Source organism: Nicotiana attenuata, unplaced genomic scaffold (genome assembly GCF_001879085.1).
Source record: "Nicotiana attenuata strain UT unplaced genomic scaffold, NIATTr2, whole genome shotgun sequence".
Lineage (NCBI taxonomy): Eukaryota > Viridiplantae > Streptophyta > Magnoliopsida > Solanales > Solanaceae > Nicotiana > Nicotiana attenuata.
In genome coordinates this window covers 222,327-241,646 of record NW_017671875.1, presented here as the reverse complement: position 1 = coordinate 241,646, position 19,320 = coordinate 222,327, and the positions used below count along the sequence as shown (strand labels likewise).

At 33.1% G+C, this 19,320-nt stretch overlaps 1 long non-coding RNA gene across 1 annotated transcript; it reads left to right on the top strand.

The window, feature by feature from the left end:
* The first annotated feature begins 11,021 nt into the window (after window positions 1-11,021).
* Window positions 11,022-12,752, top strand: LOC109210664. Its single transcript, XR_002065591.1, has 3 exons — window positions 11,022-11,068; window positions 11,366-12,084; window positions 12,447-12,752. It is a non-coding gene; the product is annotated as an uncharacterized LOC109210664 (long non-coding RNA).
* Window positions 12,753-19,320: the final 6,568 nt, after the last annotated feature.

Sequence of the window (19,320 nt, the reverse complement as noted above, 5' to 3'; positions counted from 1 at the left end):
GATATAGACAAATAGGGAAGCCCCCGAGACACGCGGTTGAGTTTGACAGGGTCGGCCTATCCCCTTTACAATTGCTAGATTTAGCTATATTGGCACCATAGTACTTTCATAATTGCATAAACATGAATTTTTCTTAATGTATTGCCTCGTTTACAAAGAAAATATACATATTAGTTTGCAACTTTGAGCATAATAATACGATCTGAAATCCGATCCGACCCAAACTTTAAAATTCGATCCGATCCGATATAATTCGGATGGGATTCGGATTGCATTTTCTAGAATTCGAAATCCGAATCCGAAATGTGCTAAATCTGATCCGATCCGTTCACAGCCCTAGCGTGCACCTTGAGTATTATCTCACGTCGGGTTACATTCAATGTGTTTATTCAACACTTATCAGATGCCAAATATTTGAGATGATATGATGAATACAACTTGTGTGACATGATAAGGTTCTGATGGATATAAAAAAAAAACCTAACAAAGTGGAAATCCAAAAAAGAAAAAAAACGAAAAAGAAAAGTAGAAGAAGTTTACTGTAACTTTGTTAGACTACGTGGAAATAGTACCAACAGAATAGCGTGGCTCAAAGAGGTCCAAATCATGCATGCCAAATCTTGTCTTATATTACGTAATATATATTGTCGCTACTGAATGAGCATTTTAATGTAATTTTATTCTTTAGTTATTTGGTAGCCGATCTCAACTTTCAGTGCCATATCATTTATTCGTTTTACTTAATACTGCTGTATGCATCATACAAGCATCATATGATATGGGTACATTATTGGATTTCTGTTATCTTCTACCAATACAAGTATCGATTGGGGGTGGAGCAATAACGAACGCCATTCGCCGGATAACTATATAGTATATATGTTATATAGGTTAGATATTACTTTTTATACATATATATTAAATCTTGAATACTCTTAGCAAAATTATTGGCTTCTCCACTGGTACTGGATAGATCTGTCCACCGAAACTAAGGTAGATGGAAAAAAATTACTTAATCTCTGCTTTTGATGATTTTCATCCCCTTTTATTGACCATTTAGACCCTGCCCTTGAATGCTATTTCTGACTAATACATTGATGTTCCTTTAGATTCATGTTTTGTTTGGTTTTTTCTTTATCTCTGGGAAGTTCTAGTAATGTTTGGTTGGATTCTCCCCACATTAGGAAAACGAAAATGAGAAAGGGAAAGTTCATTCACACCAACAAAAACTCCATAAAAGATGACCACTACAATATTTGTCTTTATTGCATGGCTTTCTCCTCCCCTATTCAAAAATTTGGATGTTGAAATCATAAGACATAATTAATAAAACAAACAATGCCTCAACAAAAATATATAAAAAAAACATACCGACGTAACAATACCTAACCCTTTATTCCTTCAAACACAATATTCCAAGTACTACATACATCATATTTGGACATTTCTTCTCACCATTTTCCTCTTCTAAAAAGTCCTCCTGCCTTCTACTCACATCAAAACAGCCTAAAAAAAACACCCGGTACACTAAGCTCCCGCTATGCGCGGGGTCCGAGGAAGGGTCGGACCACAAGAGTCTATTGTGCGCAGCTTTACTCTGCATTTCTGCAAGAGGTTATTTCCACGACTTGAACCCGTGACGTCCTGGTCACATGACAACAACTTTACCAGTTACGCCAAGACTCCCCTTCCAAATCAAAACAGCCTACCTTAACATAATCATTCTAAACATTTCTTTTTGGATTTTCTTCCTTAGTCGCCTGATTCTTGCCTCCTTAATACGTCATTTCTGAAATTTCAATAAACCAACACAAAAAAACTTAGCCATTCTCCTATATATATATGCACAAACTAAGGCAAAATCAACATAAGTATTCACATTTTGAAGCTGTTCTTGATCTCTAGACTTTTTCCCCTCTATATATCCATTTTGTTTAAAGCAGTCTTTCGATCGATGGAAAGGCCGAATAATGATACTAATAATATTGCAGGTCCTTCAATTGCATTATTACAAGAAAGATTCAGACAATTGGAAAAAGCAAGAGAACAAAGAGAAGACAAGACACTCAAATTGTTCCCAGAACCTCAGGTGATGAATATTTCAACCAAGAATTGTATTCCTGCACAGAATCAAGAATTACAACATGATGAAATGGTAATTTTTCCATCTGAAAAGGATCATCTTTCACTTGGACTTAGCTTGAATAACAGCAATCAAACAGGTTTTAGAGCTATGAAGACGCGAACTTTTTGGTCAGGTTTTAGTGCAAACCGTATATTTGAAAACTCTGATGTTGATACCTCTCTTCATTTATAAGACAGCCTGGTGCACAAGGTATTTTGCGTTCATGTAGGGTCCGGGACGTGCTGCATCTCAAGGGGTGTGATGTAGACAGCCTACCCTAATTCAAGCATTAGTGGCTGCTTTCACGGCTCGAATCCGTAACTTATAGGTCACAAGGAAACGACTTTACAGTTGCTCCAAGACTTGCCTTTGCCTCTTTTCATTTATAGGCATATCATAATTTTTTGTCAGATTTTTATTTCATTTTTACTTGTTCTCCCGACTGTAAAAAAAAATATCATTGTTCAAGCTCTCCTGATCCCTATGTAATCACGTTTCCTTAATTCGTTTTTCAAGAATCTGGGATATTTTATTTTTTTGGTCAACAAAATCTGGGAATTGAATTGTATGTAGTAACATTTCCGATCCTGTCTGTATATTTATATAACCAAGATGAAGAGAATATAAGTAAATCATGGAATTCACATCAAGTTTGATCTTGATGAGAAAAAACAAAAACTACATGATATGGGTACGTTAAAGGGCAAAGATCACTCCCGTGGCTGAAACTGTTTACATCTGATAGCCACAATAGTCATAAATTTTGTATATTTTTTGTATATAACATACAAAAACGTATATATATACAAAAAATCTATATTTTTTGCTATTATTTTGAGAGCAACAATGCAGTGTTATTTTCCTTGGACTGTTGTTAAATGTTAGGCCCATTACCAATAATATTTAAGATAATGGGCTCGGGATGATCACTTGAACAGGGCGAGATTGATCGATCAACATAAAAAAGACAGTATCTTGAAATCCTAAGCAAAAGCTCAAATGATACAAATGAATAATGAATACTGTCTAGACTCTTTTCATATGCAAGGAAATGCTTTTTAGTGTGCTTCAAATGTTAGATAGACAGTTCATATACCTGCCTGTCTCCATTATATTGTCACTGTACAAAACAAGTTGTTGACTAGGTCTATCTCTTCCATTTCAACTTTATTTGGTAGATCTTTCTCAAAATAAATTGGAGGTTTTCCACCTGCTCCTTACGTTCAGTTCATATGAAGTTAGGGGCATTTGCATCTATACCCGCTTTTTGGGTCACGTTTTAAATTGTGCCCGCTTTGCAGAAAAAATTGCAAGCGTACCCACTTTTTCGCGTAACTTCAGCATACAGGGCTGAAGTAGCAAAGGCAATCACGCAAAACTTCAGCATTCTAGTAGACGGGCCTGAAGTAGCAAGTGTGCTGAACCAAGTGTGCTGAAGTTTTTGTTTGTAATTGCTGAACTTAAGTATAGTAGCTGAAGTTTTGTTCTCTATTTGCTGAAGTTTTTGTTTGTAATTGCACTAAATAAGCTGAAGTATTTTTGTCTTGAATTCATTAGTTTTGTCATTAAGCTTTCTCAAAAACTTCAGCAGAAGATGCTGAAGTTATTTAGTTCATTTTTAAAAACTTCAGCACTAAATAAGCTGAAGTTTTTTTTGTCCTGGATAAGCTTTTTCAAAACTTCAGCAGAAGATGCTGAAGTTATTTAGTTCATTTGTAAAAACTTCAGCACTAAAAGCTGAAGTTTTTTTGTCCTGGATTCATTAGTTTTGTCATTACGCTTTTTCAAAAACTTCAGCAGAAGATGCTGAAGTTATTTAGTTCATTTATAAAAACTTCAGCACTAAATAAGCTGAAGTTTTTTTGTCCTGTATAAGCTTTTTCAAAAAGTTCAGCAGAAGATGCTGAAGTTATTTAGTTCATTTGTAAAAACTTCAGCACTAAAAGCTAAAATATTTTTTGTCCTGGATTCATTAGTTTTGTCATAAAGCTTTTTAAAAAACTTCAGCAGAAGATGCTGAAGTTATTTAGTTCATTTGTAAAAACTTCAGCACTATATAAGCTGAGGTTTTTGAAAAAGCTTTCTAACATACTAGATAAATAATCAAATTGCCAACAGTATCTAAATCATAAATTTTGGAAACAATAAGCGTGAAAAGAACAGAATTATCATTGTCTACTAACTTATGTAAGTGGAAATATTCACAAATTATTGTCTACTAACTTACATAATTATTTATAATTTGTTTTTAAATAATCTGATAAACATATTTATGGCAATCGTCCCATGAACTTAAGTTTCATAGCAGCACCAACAACAGCAGAAGAAAGAAGAAGAAGAAGAAGAAGAAGAAGAAGAAGAAGAAGAAGAAGAAGAAGAAGAAGAAGAAGAAGAAAACGAAGGAGGAGGAGAAAGGGGGCTGAAGTTGTTAAAAAGTGGGTCCAAGTTAAAACTTTTTAAAAAAATGGGTATAGGTTAAATGGGGGCGACCAAATAGGGCACCCCATGCAATTTTTACTACAAATTGTTACATCTTGGTGGTTGGTTACTAGGCCATCAATATATTTCATTCGAAAGGCCTTTCAGTGATGGGTCATTGATGGTAGAGAAATTTTCATAAAGCACTATCTTTTAGTAATAATTAGCCATCTATAGATACCATTTGCTATATTACGGATTATAGATACCTTTTATGTGGTTATATGATGTATTTGATGTATTTAAGCTATTGTATTCATGAATACAATAGCGAAAATAGTCGTCAATCAGGGAAGTCCAGCTAATTAGTTGTTGTATTCGAGTGTATTCAACTGTATTCATGGCGTGAAACATGGGATTACAGCTGGACAGATTACTGTATTCGACTGTATTCACAGCGTGAAACAAGGGATTACACTGTTATAAAACGGAAAGTGTATCAATTAACATAATAGACTACTAATATAACTCAACAAACTCAATTATAACACACAAAATTTGTATTTCCGGTTATAAAAAAGATTCTCAACTGGAAAACCCCCAAAAACATAGCAATCTTCAGAGAAATTATATAATACATCTGAATACATAAATTATATTAATTGAAAAAACATATGAATACATAGAATACAGCGGGATACATTGAAATACAATGAAAAAAAAGACAGTGAATACAATGAAATACACGGAATACAGCGAGATACATTGAATTACAATGAAAAAAACAATGAATACAATGAAATACATGAAGCCACTCCGGCGAATCTGTGGCGGCCTAAGAGGAGAATTGGTTCGAAAGCTTTGTAAAGGAGGATTTCAGGCTGGACTACTCGATCGGAACACCGTCGATTTTGATGAGGCCTTTCCACTCCTAGGGCTTGATTTCCATGGCCGTTGCTTTGATTTCGAACCTCTATCTGAAAGAATGAGAGATCTAAACAATACACTCCATAGGGATAAAGAACCCATGATTATACAAACAAGCCCTTGAATGACTTAAAAATTCAAGAAGAGACAGTTAAAAAGATACTGGAACAGAATGGAGGGACAGAATATTTGGAGCAATGGGGTTTGAATGGCAGAACTGATCCTCAGACTTTCAAGAATTGTGTCCCTATTGTCACTCACAATGATTTAGAGCCTTATATTCACACAATGATCTTTCTCCAGAATTTTCTGAGAGTGGACTACGGAGAGCACGTTTCCGTTTGAACTTATCTAGTTTTCTTGGGTTGTGATTTTTTGCTTGCCTGCCGGTGAAGATCCGATGAATTTAGCCAAAGAATTTTCCGACGAGGAGACTGTTCGCAATTGATAAGTGTAGTGAAATTCTGGAGGGTATTAAGATAAAGGGTTACGTTTTACAATGGGATGTATCAAAGTAGAGAGAGAAAGAAAATGGTGTAACTGATTAGCGTATTTAGTGGTTTAGGACTAGGAGGTAACCAAAATTAAATAATTTGCTATAAACCTTAAAAGGTATCTATAGAATATAATTTTTTTTAAATGGTATTTATTTAAAATAAATAAGGTGTTAACCTTTGCTATAGGAGGTAAAAATTCCTTGATGGTATCGTTAGAAGCCCATTGGGCAAAGTGATTGAAAGTTATTAGGGAAAGTTATACATTCGGCCGGTCGACAATAATAATTATACATTCAGCCGGTCGACAATAATAATTATATAGCGGAATTACCAGCTATGTCCATTTATAAGTAACTCATTACAAAAGTTGGCCAATTGATAAAATATTACTAATATTAGCCAAATTAGCCAATTAGCTATTTGTAGCAAAAAAATATAAAATTTTTGCTTTGTTTTGAGTGGGTGTTATTAGAATAGATTGAGCGCAACTTAAGGAGCTTGAATCTCATTTTTGGGATGATTTGGTGAAGTTTTGAGGTGGTTTGAATTGAAAATTCGAAGTAAAAGCTGAACATGAAAAAAAATGATATGTGTATCATTTGTGTATCATATATGTATCATATTTGTATCAATTGTGTATCACGTGTATATCCATGTAAACCTGTGTGTGAGATACATGCGTGATACATGTTTGATACGTGTGTCGCAGAAGACTTTTTTGAACTCGATTTAATTAAGAATTTTGATACAAAACTAGTCCAAATCACCTCCAATCTTCCTCAAATTTTGTATATTGACTTATCTATATATTTTCGATGAATTTCAACTATACCCATTGAAAAAGTTCCTGTTTTGTTTAGAATTTTTGGAATATTGTATAGATTTTTATATTTCATCACCTTATTTGCTACCCCGTCCATGAAATTTCTTTTCTGTCTTGTATCTAATGTTGCTAATTACGCTTAAAAATATGGAAGGTGATTTTTGCATGTGATTCTTTGATAGAAAGAACCCTATTATTTGGGTTTTCAATTTTTGTTGGCTAGTTTTGGTAAGTCTATGACTAATGGTTAGAGGTTGGTAAGTTGAGATTTATATGGAACATTTGTGTAAGTTTCCCAATTATATATGCTAGTTATATATAAAAAAAAAAATATACACTAATTTTGTATAAGATATGCATATTATAAACTAATATACAAAAAAAATATTTTTCGGTTATTATTTTTTAGAGTGATTATACATTATAGTTTCCATGTTTTGTTGGCAAATACAACGAAGAAAGAAAATCTTTTGGAACTTGAGATTCTGCAATGCTATAAAAGCATGCCGTTAAAGGTAAAATGAAAAACTAAGAAGACTCCAATTCATAGTTCAAGCTCACATAGTCTTTGTACGATAATAGAATTTTTAATTTCCCCCACCATCAACTTGTGTTAGGAAAAAAATCGTAAAAATAGCACGGTCTAGCTAGTTTTCGGACCGGTCATTCAAAAATAGCCAGTGTTTACCAAGTCAATAAAAAATAGCCACTATTTTGCTGCAATAGAGACCGGTCTAACATAATATACTGGAGTTCGGTGCACCTTTGTATGAACATCCAGCATATTATGCTGGAACTCCAACACACGGAAAGTTCCAGCATAATATACTGGAGATTCGAGCACTTGTGTATGAACTTCCAACATATTATACTCGACCGGTATACTTTTGCTGGAACTCCAGTATATTATGCTGAAATTCTAGTGTACTTATGCTGGAACTCCATCATATTATGCTGGAGTTCTAGCATACTTATCCTGGAATTCCAGTATAATATGCTGGAGTTCAAGTATACTTATTTTGTAACTCCAGCATAATATACTGGTGTATTTTTCGGGCTTTGAACAGTATTTTCGCTCAGATTTATTTTTACATGAAAAGTGACTAGATTTCGATTACTTTTGAAACTGAGCTATTTTTGAACGACCACTTGTAAATCTGGCTATTTTTGAATTTCTCCCAAAAAAAATCAGTAAGTAATGATTTTAATTATATGCAACTAAGATCTGTTCCTCCTAACCTTTTCTTGTATTATAATTCTTTAAAATTTAGCAGATAAAAACAAAAAAGGTTTTAGGTATATCTCCATTAATCATGCTTTCCACAATGTACAATATCTTTTTCTTCCTAAAGTTGTGAACTCAACTCATAATGCAAAACTGGTGATCTTCCTTTTTCTGGTTTTGTTTTTATAGTTCAGCCGCCATGCATACTTCTTCCTTAAGTTACTTTAATCCACCTATTAAAATATTATTATTTCCTAAATTTAGTTACTTTAATGTAAAATATATGTCAATCATTTCCTGTTACCTTCCATTTGATTTGCTAGAACATAAATTGATAAAGTAATAGTGTAAGTAGTACACATACTGATTGGTCTAAATGTTTGCCTCGAAGATTCCACAGAATTAAATTTGTCAGAGGTAGTAAAGTTTAAAATATAGTCTAAGAATTAAATGCACAACATGCATGTCCGGGACTAAATGATTTAATGTGTAGGTAATTGCTATCTACCTACTCCATTAATATAAATATCTGAATAATTCTATCTAATAAGATTTGGCATATAAGAAAAAATTATGCAATTGGATCTATCTACCAAAGTTTACAACTATTTTTGCATTAATCACTCGTTAAATATTACTATTGCTACTTTTTGCGTGCATATTTTTATTCTGTATAAAAATATATAATCCGCTTGAGTATAGCACTAAGACTAGATTACAGTTTTTGTTGAGGTGAACAGATAATAATTCAAAACTATAGTCATAAGAAATTATGAATGACAAGGATAAACTAGAATATGTTTTTTAAGCTTTTAAAATTAAGAAAATTGTAAAATAAACCGCCAAAAGCTCTTGGTTTCTCGTCGTACTTTCAAAAGATTATTTTTAGCCCGCGATCGAAATTATTTATATCATGTAGCCACAAAAATATATAAAATTTTTATATATATATATATTCGCTATCCTAATTCCTGAGCTTTAGGCGTCAGAAAAGAAAATAAATTTTGAAACATCGCCCACCATTATAACTAGTGTTATACCTCGCGCCATGCGCGGATAAACTTAAAGAATCTTATGAAATTATGATATAATATATCATATTACTTAATAAATTTTAGTTGCTATTTCATTTTTTAGTACAGTGTGCAGAAATATAACAAAATTTATATAATTAAAGGATACACATTATATGGTAATTAAATAAGATATTTATTTCTTATTTTATTTTTATAAAATTAGCAAGTACTTAGTACTAAATATTTACTAAGGTGACGTTTTATTAACTTGTCAATTGGCTTAATATTTTGTAACTATTTTTCTATAAAGATAACATATATAATATAATGGTCTATTTTTCTAAAATAATATATATATATATATATATATATATATATATATATATACACACACACACATTTTTTTTCTTACTATGAAAATATTTTTATTATTTTTATTGTTTAAATTCTTTAATGGTCTAAATTTATCAATATTTTTTTATGTGTTATTTACTTACCTCTTATTTGTATTAATTAATATAAATTATAAATATTCTAATGTTATCTTTATCATTCTCTTTTTATACAGTCTTTTCTATTGTAATATTTGATTAGTCTTCTCCTTTTGCATTCTACTTGTAATTAAAAATTTGTAATATCTTTTTTCTTTGGTTAAATTATAATTTTGAATTCAACAAAAATATAAAAAAAAATAAGTCTTTTAATTTTTTTTTAAAATATACTAATATTTTTAATAATTTTTATTTTGTGTTATATATATATATATATATATATATATATATATATATATATATATATATATATATATATATATATATATATATAGGCTCCTCCTCCGAGGATCCCACTTATATTAAGAACGAAAGTGTTTACCCACTCATTCAAATTGAACCAGAGTTCTGGCCTTCCAACCCCCAAGAGGTAGCTAAGAAAATACTTAGCCCTTCAGCCAATTTCATTCAAAACACCCACGAACATACCCAAAAATATTATGAGTTTATTCTCACAGATACCAGATCCTGCTTGTTTAAGCCCCACAAAGAAAAGCAAACCTAATCATATGTCACACATACTATGGTGTGGATTAACAAAATAATCTCACCAAAAGAATGGGGAACCCATCCAGCCAAATACAAAAGACTTTCTCAGCCTTTTGATCCACAATTTTACAATTACTATAACTACCAGGCAGCGTGGATGAATGCTTTCACCTTCCAAAACCAACTTGGAAAGCATTCATGGTTCATCCTCTGGAGTAAACAATTAAGCTCTGAATTCCCTCAGTGGTTTATACATCAATGGTGGCCTGTATATGGTCATAGAGCTGAAATCCTCCCAACACCATTACAAGAAGGATACGATTATTTCTGTCATAGGTTTTCTAGTGAACAGCAAATACCCATACTCCTCCAATTTTCCCACCGATTTCATATCCCATGGATATACTCCTAGAAGTTTTCCTTCCACAAGCCAGAAGGACATAAAGGACTACCGTGGTTAGCCCTCCAAGGACACTGCAAATGGTATCAAATGTGGGATTCATCCGAAACCTATGTACCTGCGGTAGACAAGTGGTTTCTATCCCATCCGCAGTATCTAGCTATAATAGATGCTGCTCAAATTTTATTTTTACAACAAAAGTCCATTGCAAGTGCACAACTAGCCGGTTCCAGCAGCAGGTTCGATTTTATTCAGCAAATGGAGCAAATTCTTGATATCCTCAAGACACAAATTTCAGGTCAACAAAATCAAGCAGCTTTGTCTGACAAATCATCAGAGGAAGAAGAAGAAGAAGAGCTTGATTTAATGTCCTGAAAAATTAATCAGAAATTATATCAGCATGACATCACAATGATATCACAGCTGACATCATCCATGACATCAGCTAGCACTTACTCCTAATGACATCATGAATGACATTAGAAAATACTATATAATTTTTACTTTTTTGGCTATAAATAGCCCCCCATATCACTTGTAAGACACACACCTTACACTACCATTTGAGAAAGAATTCTCTTCCTCTCTCTAGAATTGGTTAGAGCTCTCTCTCTCTACTATATTAATATAAGTTTTTAACTTGTATTATCAATTTTTCAGTTTCAATAATATTCAAGTTTATATTTATTTTACTCTTGCCCAAGTCTACATTTATATTACTCTGCATTATGGTCGGTTAAACCGCCTAATTTACTTTATCGCATTTTATTTACATGGTCGGCTCTGCCCCATAAATTTATTTGCTTGCACTCTAACTGTATCTTCTGCAGGTTTAATTATCTTGTTGTTCGCTTCCTGTCCTTGCATCCATTTAATTTTCTCCTAATCTTTTAGGGGCTTCGCTTCCGGTCCCCTTGGTGGCACTGATGAAGAAAGTACCTGCTGGTTGTAGTCTTTGGGATGTTGGATGGACACCCTGTACCTGCAATGGGGCTTTTAGCCTCCAATATTTTTTGTGCGGTGCTTCTAGCAGCCACAGGAAGTGAAGAGGCCGTGTAACTTTGGGCCGCCACGAAGTTGGAAGAAGATGCGTGGCTATGTGCCGCTACATTGGAACAATAATTTTTATACAATTGATACTGATTTCTTAATTGTTTTTTAAATAAGGCAGGCATGGTCATTTGATCTTTAAAGCCCATGAGTTGTTGCCATTGCATGAATTCTTCTTCTGTCCAAGGAAAAGACATGGTTTGTGCTAGTTGAGCTTGAGATTCTTGAGACTCTTCTTCTTCAACTAGGTTTGCCCATTTTTTTGGACTGGAAATTGAGATTGGTCCTGAACTTTCTATCATACGAACTTGGGGGACTCTACTCATGGCGTAGTCTGATGGCTTTCTTTATTTGGGCTGGTTTGGGCCAGCTGCGCCTTTTGGGAGTTGCTTGGAGGCAACTGAAATTATTTGTTGTGTGGAAACAACATTTGTATCAAACTGTTTGGGTATTGTTTCAGTAATATTTTCCTCTGTTGGAGGAAGAGCAGGTACTGGAGGATCTGAAATATCGGCTTTCTTTTTTCTTGGCGTTTTATCTATCTTCCCTGCAAGAATTCTCTGGTAAGAAAATCCAGAATACAGTTTGAGCTCCCTTTGATATACTCTATATCAAAATCAAAAATAGATAAAATAGCTTGCCATCTAGCAAATATATGTTTAGAAGCAAGATTTTGTACATCCTTTTGTAAAACAAATTTTGCAGTTTTACAATCAATTCTTAACAAAAAATTTTAATTTAATAAATCAGCTTGAAATTTAGAAATGCATAAAACAATTGCTAAATTTTTTTTAATACTATTGTTGGGAATTAGTCCAATGTTTTGATGCAAATGCAATAATTTGTTCCTTCTCATCTTTTTTCTGCTTTAAAATACCACCATAACCAATGTATGATGCATTAGTCTCAACTATTTTGAATGCAGAAGGATCAGGGAGAGATAAGCAAGGAAGGTTTTTGACTTTCAACTTGATTTCTTTGATAACGTTGGTGTGGACTGAAGTCCACGGAGGTGGAGGTTTTTTCAACCTATCATGGAGGGGTTTTAGCAAATTTCTAAGGCTTGGAATGAAATCCGATACATAATTAACACATCCTAAAAATCTTTGAAGCTGGGTCTTATCTAAAATTTGGTCAGGAAATTTGTCAGCAAATTGTATGGATCGTTGAATAGGGACAATGGTTCCCTGCTCAATATTGTGCCCAAGAAATCGGATGTTGGTTTGAAAAAGACTATATTTAGTTTTTGTATAAAACTAATCCATTTTCTTTGTATAACATTAACGAAAACCTTTAAGTATGTTTAAAATAGTTGATCTATGCTAATAGAAAATACTAAAACAATCATCAATATAGACAATAATAAAATTTAGTAAAAAGGAATTAAAAATAATCATTCATTATCCTTTGAAATTCGGAAGGAGCATTTTTAAACCTAAATGGCATTACATTCCATTCGTATTGTCCAAATGGTACCATAAAGGCAGTTTTATACCTTTCTTTGGGTATCTATTTGAATTTGTCCAAAATACCTGATTTTAGTATCAAATTTTGTAAAAGATAGTTGCAGCATAAAGCCTTTGAAGTAAATCCTTTTTGTTTGGAATAGGGTATCTAATCCAGCGAAGTGCGTTGTACAAAGGTTTATAATTGATGACTAATCGAGGGACACCTCTTTCTATTTCAGAGTTTTTATTGATGTAAAAGGCAGCACAACTCCAAGGGGATTTGCTTGGAGAGATGATGCGTTTTTCAAGAAGATCATTGATTTCTTTTTGACAATGAATGGTTAGCTCGTGATTCATCTGAATAGGACGAGCTTTTGTGGGGATTGTTTTTTCATCAAAGTCAGGTTCGTAAGGGAGCCTAACCATGTGTCTCTTGCGATTCTAAAAGGCTGTAGGCTAAGTCAGCACAAAGTTCTTCCTGGATTTGGTTTCTAAAATTTTTATCTTAGATTGGAGAAGAAGAATTTTGAAGCTGCTGTTGTAACCTTTGGAAGGCTACTTCCTCTTTGAGAAAATTAATCTGTGCTTCTTTACTTTTTATGGTAGAGACAAGAACTTTGCCATTGGAGGTCTATTCGAAAGGAAGAAAAGTTCTACCTCCTATGCGTTTGATTAGAATTCCTTGTTTTCTTACCATAAATGGTATGAGCTCTTCGATAAAGGGAGTTCCTAATATAACTGGATTAGTAAGGTCTTTTACTAATATGAAAGAACTTGAGGCTGACAATGGAGAGAATTTCGAAAGGTTCTAACTTCAACACATTGGAGAGTTTGAAGCTAATTCCTAGTTTCCCGCCGTTAGCAGCTCTAAGACCTTCTTTGGTTTTTTCAAAGAATTTTGGTTGAATAGAGCCTTCTTGTATGCAGTTCAGATCTCACCTGTATCAAATAAGGCGATGATATCCAAGTAAAGGACTTATTGACAATTAAGAATGACTCCTCATATGCCATTTTCTTATGGAGATTCTGGAGAGGTGGTTTGCAAAAAAACTTCTTGTTCACCTGTTTTAACATCAGTTGGTTTGGCTACTTCTAAGGTTTTGGTATAGGAGAGTTGTTGGAGAACAAGACGGTCTAATTTTGTTTAGCCCTTAATTTCTCGAATTTCTTCCTTAAGGATGCTATCTCAGTTTGGAGAATCATTGCGATAGATTAGTACCGTTGGTTTTTTGGGAAGGGAAGTCTATCTGAGGATAATCATAATATATTGTAACGTCATTGGCAACTTGAGGATGATGGTAAATGACATTAGAGGAAGATATGTGGAGCTTATCTATTGTTCGTTTGAAATGCTCGAGAGTAATACTTCTTTGCCTCAAGAATCTTGAGAGATTGGCTTATTATTTCAAGAAGAAGATCTTTTCTTTGGAGAGTACATTAATTGCAGTTCCTCTTGACTAGATTGGGATGAAGATGAATTGTGTGATCATCTTCGAGTTGGTTAAATTGCTGTTCATAGCTTCATCAACAGCAAACATTCAGAAAGTGTCCGCTATCTTCTATAAAAGTTGTTCGATCCTGGTTAAGACAGACTCATCTAATCAAGATTCTAACTTTTTAGACAACTATGCAGTATTTGTGGCTATATGGCTTGGTTTGTTTGCATTTGAAACCTGTTGCCAGAATTGGGAGTTTGGAAGTTGTTGAAATTTATTTTTACTGGGAAAGGTTTTGGAGTTTAGAAGAGAAATGGTCTTGGTACTTCCTAAACCTTGGGTGCAGAAGAGCCTATATTTTGTAATCTCCATATCCCCTTGGTTGCTTCGTGCTTTAGTGAGGCTTTGCTAACAAGGTGGTTTTAACCAAAATTGTTCACAGAAACTATCCTAGATCTCGGGAGTCCTTGTTTACTTTGGCTAATATGTCTCAAATAATCTTATCATGTCGACAGATTTTGAAGCGGACATGTTGAATGAGGACGGTGAGTTGGCCATAGTGATTTGTTCGTTAAGGAATAAATATCAACCAGAATGTTGCATTTTGGAGTTCTTCTTTAACTCAAATCCCTTAAGAGACTTTATGTAGACCGTGTCAGGAATTTTCCTTTCAATATGGGATATTTCCATCAGGCTTATCTCGTAGATCGGGTAAGAAAAGAATCCTTATACCATCTGAAACTCAGAAAGGGTTTACACTATGGTTTTAGTATCTCAGAAGATCTTTCCCTAAAGATACCTGGACCCTATGAAAGTTTGATAATGGTGTAAATAAGGTGTTGGTTGAATTCAGAGGAATGGTTAAAGGCCATGCCTTAAAATTGGTTTCCCGTGAATCAACTCGGCACACTTAAGAGAATTTGGTTCTTATCTTCTTTGCTAAATGGGTATCCTCACCATCATTTTAAGTTTGACCTGTGGAAACCTGCTACTAAGACATGGGTAGTAAGCTGGTCGAGAACAGTTATGAAGAAGTTCGGTAGCAGTGGCTACATAAGCATTTGCTTGTAATTTGGCCAAAAATATTAATTCAGAACAACCTCATCTATTTTCCATTCTAGATATTATTGGCATTATTAGGTTGGTTTGCATAACATCGTTGTTCTCTTCTAAAGGCTACATTCAGGATGGGTAAGCTCTAGAATAGTAAAGTCTTTGGGGCTGACGCAGTTGTAAGATCCGAGTTCTGACAGGGTTAATTTCTAAGGGAAGGATTTTCATAAATTGCTCTGACTTGCGAATTGGTCTTGGTCGAATCAGTTTCTCGCGAGAACAGATGGACAGAAACTCCTTAGTTGGAGTATCGTTGAACTATCAGGGTTTTCTTCATCAATTATTTAGGATCCTACGCTGAAAGGTCAGAGAAACTAGGATGGTCTTTAAGCTTGGTGGATCCGAACAGTTCCGTAGTGAAAAGTTCTAAGGGGTCTCATGACAGGTTTAAACAAAGGATTGAAGAAGTGGAGGTATCTGCTGGCTTAGAACTAGTAGGATGCTGAAGTTGGTTTGTAACTAATATTCCAAGGGATTTGTCAAATTTTATTTGTATTAATTATATTGTTCAAAATAACTTCTTAAGATTCTTTAGCCTGTAATAGCTCTCATTTTCATTTTTTTAAATTAAAGGATTAGCTACTCACTGAAGCATTTGCAATAACTTGTTGAAGAATCCTTGTAGCCGGAGGAAGTTCTGAGAGGACTTCTTCTCGGAGGAGGTTTTTCCAAATTTTTTGAAACATAACATGATTTAGAAAAAGGAACAATCTAATTGTTGTATTCAGCATAAGCCTCAAACCATTTCAAAGAAATTTTGATTTGTTCTTTTAATGTAGTTAAAGGACTTAGAGATACTTCGAGAGATTTTTTCTATTATCCCTTTTGAAAAATTCTCAAAAACAGTTCTTTTTGAAAATATTTTCTGGTGAATAAAAACTGTCGAGACTTTCTTCTTTAATCAAATTTTGGGAAATCTTTTTCTTAAAACCACGCTAATTCAAGCACTAAAGCTGAATAAACACATCCTATATATATAATAATCACATCCTATATATATATAATCAGTATATTATATATATATATAATATATATATATATATATATAGATATATAATATAAAGTATCCGTAATATTACTTTTTTCAATTTGGATTTATGAGTTATATTCTTCTATTTAATAACTAAAACTTCCTATATGAAAAAATTAATTAATATATACATTTTATGATATCGCTTGGAATTCTTTCTTACTTTAATATTCTTCCTTTATGACTCTTTGTTTATTATAATATCAATTATGAATATATGTATGAATTTCTCATCATAATTCTACTTATAAGTCTTTTGTTTCTATATTTTTCTAAAATTTATACTTTTTTGTTCCTTGATTATTCTAATTCGTATTATCAAATTATGACATAAATTTTTTAGTAACTTACAATATTAATAAAATAAAAATTTATATAGTTTTGTATTATTCATAAAATTTAACTTGACTTTATCTTGTGTGACTATTTCTCAAAATTCTCTCGTTGTTCAAACTTATCAATAATATGTTTTGAGTATTATTTATTTACTTATTTTTGTCAAATAAATTTAAAGTATGGATAAAATCATATTATCTCTATTGAAAGTATGGATATAATATTTTACTTGTTCTATTTAGCGTTTATCTATAATATGAATATTGTTATATTATTTTTCTAAATGCGTGGTATTGAATTAGTTCAATGTTTTAACAAAGAAGTTTGTTTGTTGTATACCATAAATCTACTAATAAATGTAATAATTATTATTTTAGTATCACTTTCAATAAGCAATTAAATTAAATTCTCCTTCCTTTATGTATTTAATATGAAAGTTGACTTTTAATTTTTATTAAAATTACTACATAAAAATTTAAATTATTTATTTATATTTTTATTTGTTTCTTAGAATCATGTCAATTGTCTATATTTTTTGTTTTAGTTTTATCTATTATAATATTTCAGTTACGCGATCTTATCTATATAGCATGACCATATGAATTATTTCAAAAAACTATTTCATCTCGAAAAATCAAATAACTCTTACCTTTTTATATATCTCAACACTAAAATCTTTTATTTATATATTTTTTTTTCTTCCTTTTTTTTGGTTTCTTGTACATGTTATTAAGTTACCCATAATTTAGAATTGTTGATATCTTCCGTACTCTCATTATAACAATGACTTTGATTTTTCTTTTTCATGTAAAAAATAAATCTTCATCTACTTTTATTCTTGTGTTATATTATTCTATAGCTGAGGTTAGTGTTTAAACTTATCAATAATATTTTTCGGTATTATTGATTTATTATCTTTATTTTATTTTTTACATTACTCAAAGTATAAATTTTCTCACAATATCTCAACCCCTCTTTCTATGTTATTTTTCTTTCTATAAAATTTGATATAATTATTTCATCTAATATGTAATTTAATAATAAAATAAAAAAAAATAGTAGTGCATATGCTCATACTTTATACTTTACCAAAATATCAAGGTATATTTTCTTCTTCGGAGTTCTCTTTTTCAATGAAAAAGCTTGCTAAGTTTTTGTTTGATTTTGTTTAACAAAATAAATAGATAGAAGAATATAAACTACTACTATTATTCGATGGTTCTCTCTGAAGGCGCAAGTTAAGCAGGATCGCTAACGTACGCCAACAGCCATGAACAACCATCAACGACAAGCTTCGATGACGAAAAGCTCTACAGAACACATTGAAGGATCGACTAGTCGATTGGTAACACCAGAATCTGGAATTGAACAACAATTAGGTCCTTGACAACTTATCAGCTGGTTGCCGAGGATGGGAAGTGCACCAACAGTCATGCAAACGGCAAAGATGAAAGATTCTCAACCATCAGTGAGGGAAATCACTACAATTCCATCTGAAGCCTCAATCCTACCGGAGTTAGGAAAGACAACTGCAGCACGCAAATTAACATACTCAGCAGGATTACCAGCTAAATCTATGGCTGAGGTGGTCAAGGGCAATCGAATGAAGGACCAAGGAATGCAATTGAAGTTCTGCCTACCGGTGATCAAGAATGGAGTGAAGGTGGTTGAATTGAACCAAAATGAAGTGGAGCGCCAATGTCAGCAATGGAAAACGCCCTAATTGGCTATGTAATTGGGGGTAATCCACCATTCGAAGAGATGCTCAAGTTTGCCTATAGATATGGAATTCAGTGGCTACACCGAAGGTACTACTACATGACGATGGTTATTTTATCTTTAGATTTGAATTTATAGAGGATAAGAACATGATTATCCAAAATGGCCCGTATACATTTAATAACAGACCCATGGTATTGAAAGATTGGACTCCAGACTTCAACATAAGAAACGAATCTATGTGTATTGTTCCTATATGGGTGATGTTCCTAGGTTTATGATAACTAGGGATTCTAGTCTATTTTATGCTCCTTTTTGCTTAAGTTTTGGAATAAAAGTGTGTACAAGTATTCCCAAAAGCTAACTTATTGTGCTTGTTTGCAGTGTTTGGTCAAAAAGAGACAAGAAAGTCAAAACCAGCTCAAAAAGGAGTAAAACCTGCACAAGTCAAAGCTGAGTCAAATGAGCGCTGACAGCGAAGCAGTCCACCGCTGAGGCGGTCATGATTTCGCTCTCAGCGGTGGCAATGTTCAGAGAGTGTGTTTTGGGCTTAACAAGTCACCGCGGCTCGCGGTGATTTAGCGCTCCAGCGGTAGCTTTAGCTTTAGCGCAACAGCGGTAGCCAGATTCAGAGAGCCAGAAGTAGAGCTAAAAGTTGAAGACCGCGGTTGATTTTGCGCGGCCGCGGTAGTCTCAGCGCTGCAGCAGTCCACTTTT